Source organism: Buteo buteo, chromosome 3 (assembly GCF_964188355.1).
Source record: "Buteo buteo chromosome 3, bButBut1.hap1.1, whole genome shotgun sequence".
Classification (NCBI taxonomy): domain Eukaryota; kingdom Metazoa; phylum Chordata; class Aves; order Accipitriformes; family Accipitridae; genus Buteo; species Buteo buteo.
This window is the reverse complement of record NC_134173.1, coordinates 54,247,187-54,255,611: the sequence shown is the minus strand read 5'-3', so window position 1 is coordinate 54,255,611 and position 8,425 is coordinate 54,247,187.

Genomic DNA, 8,425 nt, shown 5'->3' with positions numbered 1-8,425 from the left:
CCCTGGTCTCAGAGGCGCATCCCCCACCAGCGATCTCACAGTCCCTCCTCACATGAGGCTTCCCATTCACCCGCCCCACCACCTCTGGCCTCTCACTTGGTTTCTCCCTTTCGGTCCCTCCATCCTTTGGCACCTGTGGTGACCATGTGGCACCACAGCACAGCTCCTTTGCCTCTCCCGCATCTTCTGCGGACCACCCCACTGTCGGGATATCCGAAAAGCCACTTTTTTTGCCAACATGTCCTTCTCCTGTTGCTTCTTTTCCTCTTGGCTTCATGTAAGTTATTTAGGCAATGTTGTATATGAAAACCTAGGGTGAGAACAGAGGTCAACAGACTAAAGAGGCTTTGGTTGTAACCTCACTTTCAGTCCCTAACTTTAGGAAACTGCTGCCTCTGGGTTCCAGGTTTCCCGGTGTCGTGGCTGCTTGCAGCTCGGTGGTTTTGCTTATTTTGGAACCTTTCCTTCACAAGAAGAAAGGAAACAAAGTTCAGTCATTACCGCATGAGCGGGAAGTGAAGAAATCCCCCCCTCTCCTCATTATAAAAATATACTCAGACCTTTTCCCTGCCTTCCCCCACCCTCCAAGCAAGACTTCAAAGCAAAAGGCAGTCTCAGGCAGTGACGTTTGCTATGGAAATACAGTCGTGGAGTGGAGTGCAGCACAGGCCTGGATCCCAGAGGAAACTTTTGATGTTGACTTGATAGTTACAAGGATTTGGAAATCACCTAACGAGAATGTGGGGTAGGGTGTTACTGTCTCACTCACTCATTAAACCTGCACCTGGTGCATTTCTGTGCAGCAAACAGCCACATGCAGGACTGACGCCTCCGGAAATAAATGGCCTGAGGAAGCCAAGTGTCTGGAGAGAAGGGCAAATCCCATGCCCAGGGTGAACTCTTGCAGATCGCAAAATTGTACAGTAGTACCCTCCCCTATAAGCCTCAGCCCAGCACATTTGGCCATCTGTTGGCTGCAGATGAGAGCTTTGCCAAAGCTGGTGGGCCAGCTCCTGCTCACCGGGTTAAGTTCTTCTGCTAGTGCTGCCCACAGATGCTGTTGGGCTACAAAAATGCAGTGTGCTCCAAAAATGCAAACAAGTCGGACATCTAACTAGAGAATATGGTCACAGTGGAATTATAGTTCTGAAGACCCATTTCTCTAAGAACTAGGGAATAATAGAGCCCAAAAAAACCCACAAAAATCCAATAAATACTGGCCATAGCTTCAGAGAAACCTGCACAGAAGAGTGACGTCTTTGGACAGGGATCATCTCTTATTTTTGTCTCTTACTTTCTTTTGGCTAAGAGTGGCATCTCTTACTCTTAGTAAGTACCTGATTTGTCCTTACTGCATTTCGTGCTACTAAATAGCTTTGTTGAGCCAGGAGATGGCACAGAAGCCCTGATCTCTTGCAGGGCCTCTAAGACATCACATCAGCTGTATCAGGAATTGTATGTAGCATCCAAGGGGAAAAGATTAAACCGCTATACTTGAGAAAAAAATTAAGAAAAAGTTTCAGACCCAGCGGGAAGAGTTTCTGAGGCTGAGAACCATGTGTTGGATATCCTTCAACACTGAAGGAATGTTAAACTTAGGAGAGACATGCAACATCAGATAACACCAGTGACGCATCCAGATCATTAGCCTGTCTGTGGCCACAAACAGGTGGTGCCAGAGCAAAGGGCGAGAACACCTCTATCTGGTAATTGCATGTCGGGTGAAAGTGTTGATGGTCTCCTTATCAAGAGCCAAGGTTTCTAGGAACACATTCTTCTGGGATGAACACAGCATTGCCTCATTGAAACAAAAAAAAAGGGGGAAGGATGTGCCACCAAATTGTAAGGGTAAACACCAGGGCAATGTCTCCATGTGCATGTGTTTACTGCTGACGAGTTGATATTCCATTAAAGCCAGATTTAAGCCCTGAACACACCAGACACATGAGTAACCTTGCACAAATCTGGAGTTAAGAGGCTACCTTGTTTGTTGCATAATTAGCAGCTAACGCTTAGGCAGATTCATTACAGCTGCAGCAGTTCTGCAGCACTTACTCGCCCAGACAGAGCACAATATGAAGCTGATAATTTCAGCAGTTAGAGGTCTCTAGCAATACAGGAAAGGGCCAAAATGGATGGTGGCAAATAGTGGGGGAAAGGTCATGAGAAAAAAAATGAGGGAAGTAAATTGTATTAGCAGAAAAATAGGGCATGACCCTACCATTTGGCAAAGTTACAGAAATGTTAACCTTTGGAAATGCTATTAGTTCATTGCTGTTGGAAAGTTGGCTAGAAAGGCAACACTCAGGACTGACTCAGTTCTAGGGTTTCTGCTGCGCTAAGCACAGTAACACATGAACACACCTCCCCTCTCGGAGGCACGCTCGTAAGGAACAGTCACTAAATACTGTGTTATTCCTAATATTTTGCTACCCTAGGCAACCAACCACCAAGTCTGCTCGGCATGACACAGCCTGGAAGAACTAGATAGTCTAGAATCAATTTGCTACTCCAGTTGAGTTTGATTTTACGATCTTAACACTTGTCATTTTGGGAAGGAACAAAACATTCACTGTTCCCAGGGTATGTAATGCTACTGGGAAGCCATAAATTTTAATTCAGTGCTTTATTTCCCTCGTGAAGAGATGTTGTTCACATGTGCTGTCACAGTTGGGGGTTCCTCTTTTTTTTTCCTTTTGGTTGCTTGTCCCTTCATTAAGTTGGAACACACTCAGAAGCACGACAGCTTTTGTTTCTATCAATGATGGATGTTAAGTGAGAGTTTTGGTCTGGTTTCCTTGGACCAGGAATTGTTTCGCATGACTTTTTCTGCTGGATGAGCTGGCACTCTTTACTCCTCCTGGCTTCTTCTCCAAGCTCTGCCAATCACTATTTTTCTTCCTTCGGCATCCAGCTTGAATTTGAAGTGGCAGGAAATAGAGATTGATGGTTTTATTCTTTGGAGGAAAGGAATCAATTCAGAGTGCATGCTGGTGCCCAAAAGAGACTTAGGGAAGAGAAGTGCCCTGAAAGTTTATCCAAGGGTATTTCAGGTCTTGACAGTGGAAACAGAAAACTTATTAAAAATATTTGTATCTTTTATTTAAATTAATATTTTAATTTATTGGAAAACCATACTCCTATAGAGTTTTCTGTAAGATATATTGCTTCATATTTGGGGAAAAAAATACCCGGATGTCTAAAGGCTCAGAGAAAATATCTGCTTTTCATTCCTTCCCCTTGTATTTTCCACTTGAAAAAATTTTACCATGACAAAAACTGAAGGTACATACAGAAAAACATCCAGTTAATTGAAGGGTGCCTACTGCAGTCTATGAAAGAAGATACGTGATATCCTAAAGGAAAGAAACTTTAATGATAGCAATCAAAGTTCAAAGGGGAATCTTTTAAGGGTTTTCTATAATTTTATGTTATGGGATAAAAGTATATCCTGTCTGTGAGGTCAGAATCCCTGCTTAGCTCCCGTTTGAGAAGGAGACTCAAACTTCAGTCAGGAGGTTGGCTGAAGCTTTTCATATTTTTCAATACTCAGTGGTCTTAACATTTTGAGGACTGAAAAGGAGGAAACAGATACTGCAACTTGTATGTTTTTCTCCAAGTTTAGGTCCCCATAGACTAATTTATATTCTTGAAAATATGCAAATTAATTTTACAAATGGATCTGGATAAGAATCAATTTTTAATGGTCATCAATTTAATGACCTTGCAGATAGAAGAGGTCACCTCTCTTGTTTCTTAATAAAATCTGAAATCTAGCTGACATGTGGAGTTCACTGTTTTCAATGGTGAAAGGGAAGTTGTTATTTTTGGTAGGTTTTTTGTTCCCATCCCTGAAGACCACATGAAACCTGGCTACTGTCCTGGGACTTCTAGTTCAAGTTATTGTCTTTATAGTCCCTGGAGTTAACCTAATAGCCTGGGATCTTGTCTGTAGAAAACATTTGGGGAAAAATGAATTTATGTTGTATTTCCTGCATATTTTTGATAGCTGCTTGGCCAGACTAACAGCATCCCTCCTTGCACTATGGGACAGTAATCTTTCAGCTTTTGATGGCCTTTTACAGAAGGAAATCGGAATAAAAAGTACACAATATTTCAAAATGAAGGGATTTACTCAGAGTAGGACCAAAGAGGAATTTAAAACTCAGCTACAGCATAAACGTGGCCCTTCCCTCTTCTGTGGTCTCTAGTACAGTTCAACAGTAAAGTTGTCAAAAAATAAACTATTCCACGCCAAACAATAGTAGGACAATAAGTAGGAACTCATGGGGGGAATTCAGCAGAGGACCTCATGGAAGGATTTGATGAGAACCAGAGTGGGGGCTGCAGACCTAAACGCCCCATGGGCTGAGGTCCCCTTTGGGGTGCTGCCCAGCCGCACGCTGCTGGTTTGAAATACTTAGATCTTCCAACCCAAGCATTTTAACTACTGAAAGAGATCTATTACTTGAGACACATGCTAATGTATCTGACTCTTCATTTGATGTGTTTTAATGTACACTTTAAAGCGTATATGCTGTAGCGTGTATGCTATGGAAAATAATCTCAAAGCTACAGCATTACAATAAAAAAACTGAAGTGCTCTAAAATCATAAGAAATTAAATAGAAAAAAATCAAAACAGCAAATGGATGACTGCTACTGTTTACACAGGAGACTCCAAGAATCGGGCTTAGTGCCCATCCAGAGAAACAGCCAAAAGTTTGTATCACTGGCGGCACGTGCATCAGTTTCCTTGCTGTCCTGTTCGAGTACAGGTCTTGGGAAAAAAACTACAGGTGGGAACTGAATCCACCTTTCTAGCCCTGGCAGGGATGGATGCCTGAGGCACTGCAGGCAGGCCAGAAGACAGTACTTGGGGCATCTTTCTGCTTTGTTTAAAAAGGTGAATGACAGACCATCTTCCCCAAACATTATCTTGCTGCAGTATGCTTTTATGTTTTATATCACAGGGAGGCCTTTCCTAGGACTTCCATTGTTCTGATGTGATCTATTTTACTGCATCTGCAACATAATTTCAACAGGCTACAAGGACACCTTCCACTAAGAAAAAGGAACTGAACTTGAGGCATTTTTACAAGTTAAAATATAGAATAATATTAAAATTACCTTTCTAAATAAAGAGAAAACTCAAGTTTCAAACCATAGTCCTTTTACCAGGAGAGATTAAAAACACCTCCAGCTTTGGAGGTTTTGATTTTAAAGCTGCATCAAGCCTCTTCTGCTCCTCAGGCAATCAAAGAAAATTATTTGCTCCAAGGGAAGAAGCGATTTAAATGTACGTTCACAAGGAAGCCTCTTACCATGTGCGTCACGTGTGTTTGCCCATGTGCAAGCACTTGCACAGGAACATCATGTAACATTGGTGAGCTCTAGCTTTACACCAGCACATTGTACAACAAAAAGGGGTTAATTGCATATGATGTGAGAAACAAGCCATCAGGCAGGGAATTGCTATTTTCTGGATATTTCTGCGTTTGTCGGACAACTTAAAAAGGAGTAAAACTAGCCTTCTGCACATCTACTAACTTAAGAAAGGAAAGTTGTTCTTTTTTTCCTTTCTTTTGTTTTTTTTTTTTTTTTTTGGCAAATGAACCCAGAACGCTGGGATCAGGATCTCCGAGCTATTTGTCAGACTCGCCCTTCCTTCTCCAACATCAAAGGACTCCAGAGCTTCACCATCAGCACAGGAAGGATGGGCTTCCATAGCTTTTGACAGAGGGTGCTGTCATGTTGCTCCAGGAGCAATTTCTACAGAGGGTATCTTCCCATGCTCCAGCACCTGTCTCAGCTCGTGGCTGCTGGGTATGCGCTCCCAGGTTGGGCACTGCCCTGGAAACCTCTGCACTCCCCCCGCCAGGTTTGGGGACACTTTAGGGGCTACAGAAGTCTGTAGTCTTGGACTTGCCACTTTAGAAGTTGTGCCACTGTGTGCTACCTATAGGCATAAAAGTAAGTTCTTAAAGACACTAATAGAAACTACAGCTAATATTTTAAAAAAGAATTTACTCTAATGCTTACAGATCATTAACGCCTCAAAATACAGTAGCTCAGTGAAAGTCTTAAAAGGACTAATGGAAACTACAATTAATTCTCTTTTAAGACTTTCCCCGGACTACTGTTTTATTGATGTACTAATGTTTATTTTCATCTACTTCTCTTTGAAAAAAAATATGGTTACAGTTCTTAGTCAATTTCATACGTTTTTGTGATTTCATTTGGAACCCCCTTGATATATTTGCCAACTAACTCACAAGAATTATTGCATTGTAAAAATATTCAGAAAACCTGGATGCAATTGATTCCTGTAAGACACTTTGTCTTACAGGAAAATAAATTATCTATTGTTAACCCTTTAATCCCTGCTGGCCTGTATCACAACCACTTCCACAAAAATTAAAAATCACTGCATTAAGCAACTGCCAGTCTGGAAAGTGTATTTTTAATTGCAGACTTACAATTTGTTCTTCTGTGCACATACTCTGGATTTTTTGGAGTGCTAAGGAGAAGTAACAGACTCTGACACCTGTGGTCCCTCTTTCTGACCCAGCCCAACACATTCTTAGCAACTGGCTTTGCCCATGGGTGAAGCTGCCTTGGGTGACACCTGCTACAATGCAGGTAAGATTTTTTCATAAGTACATGTGTGATATTTATAATTAATTACAACTGTAGACACATAGGATTCATCACTAGAGCCACAGTTAGAACAACTGGGGTGTCTCAAGGGGAGAGGAGGAGGAGGTGGCTTATTTCTGAGTGGCATTTAAACTCTTTTTTGAGTGACTAAGCTCTAAACTCAGGTTTTGCTTGTCCAAATTTGCTTTCACTTCATCCTTTTGCTAAAAACAAAAAAAAAAACCAAACAAGAAACAAACAAACAAACAAAAAACAACAACAAAAAAAAGGAAAGAGCCTTTTTTATATTACTCAATGTGGAAAAAAAAAAAAGAACAAAACCAGAAATTATGAGAAGTGATGTGTGAGAGTGAGCCCTGACAGGCACACAGGTTTACAGATGCATGAGCTCTCCCATCCATCACAACCATCATATTCTTTTTAAAAGCAAACATTTTCTGGGCTAAGAAACAGGATGCTGAGAGAAGGACTGAGCTGAAACAAAGAGCCTTTCTCATCCTGGCTATTTGTTTGATCTTCTTGAGATGAAATGAAATATTGAATTGCACCATCCTTTCTAGAAATTACAGCAAATCCTCACATATTTGGATCATGAAATTTGAGCTGCTCTCTTCCTTCAGATGGCTTTTTCATTCTCTGCTTTGCTCTTGCTGTGTCCTGGATGTCTTTTTGATTTCTGTTTCTTAAGAATGGGGCTTAGCTGTGCAAGGCTGTCAGATTAGCAGCACTGCTGTAAGGCCATGATGAAAAGACAGCTAAAATGTGTCAAGCAAGCTGATGCTGGTACATGTTATTCACATCTTGGAGTGTCTAAAAAAAAAAAAAAAAATCATTTTGTGTAGGCATTTTTCCTACTATAGAAGAAACTGTATTTCTTTAAGAAGAGACCCAATACAGTAAGTGAAAGCTATGTTTTGTTTATTCTGTTGTCACCCCATCTACTTTGCAAACTACCTTGAACACATTAGTTTTATTTTGTCCAGGGTCAAGCACGCTCTGACTTTCAAAGCTGCCATGAAATGGTTTCAGCCCATCTCCTCTGTCCTTTCCCAGAGTTCTCATTACTCAGTACAAGTTTACTTGATCTTCCAGGTATTTCATGAGACCAGTGTTCGCAAAGAAGAATTTTGGTACAGCTGAGTTGAATTTGCAAGAGGTAAACTGTGGGTGCTATTTAGATTATTGACTTCTGGGAGGAGCATTTAGAAGCATGGGACTTTGGGGGCTTTGGGTGGGGGGTTTCTGCATGTTGAATTTTTGGAAAATAAAACAATGCTACTGCTTTTCTGCTTTTCTCAGTCTTAGCGCTTCAGAAACCTGCCTTTGGTAGTTTACTCCCCTGAGCTCTGTTCCTACTACCTACCTCACATGAATGGATCAGGTTTGACATATCTGGCTCTTCCAGATTTAGAGCACAGAAAGAAAACTGTCATGCTGCATTTGACTACCCTCTGTCTGCATGTGCCATGATCCCCCAAGGCTTCCACCACTATTGAGTGGTCTGTCACCCTGCCAATTATTTTCCCAGACTTGTTTCAACAACCCCAGCTGCCTTTCTGCCAGGTAACTTCTTCCATTACTTACACACTGCTAAACAAACCAATTGCCCTGAACGTCTTTAACAAACACACAACAATCTGGCCACAGTCCCACCTCACTTCATTCCACAGAGTAATCACGACCATCCTCTGCAACCTCATTTTCTGGATTTGCAATGGTAAAGAATGCATATCTCAGAGCTACGAGACCCCTAGCTTGCTGGGTCC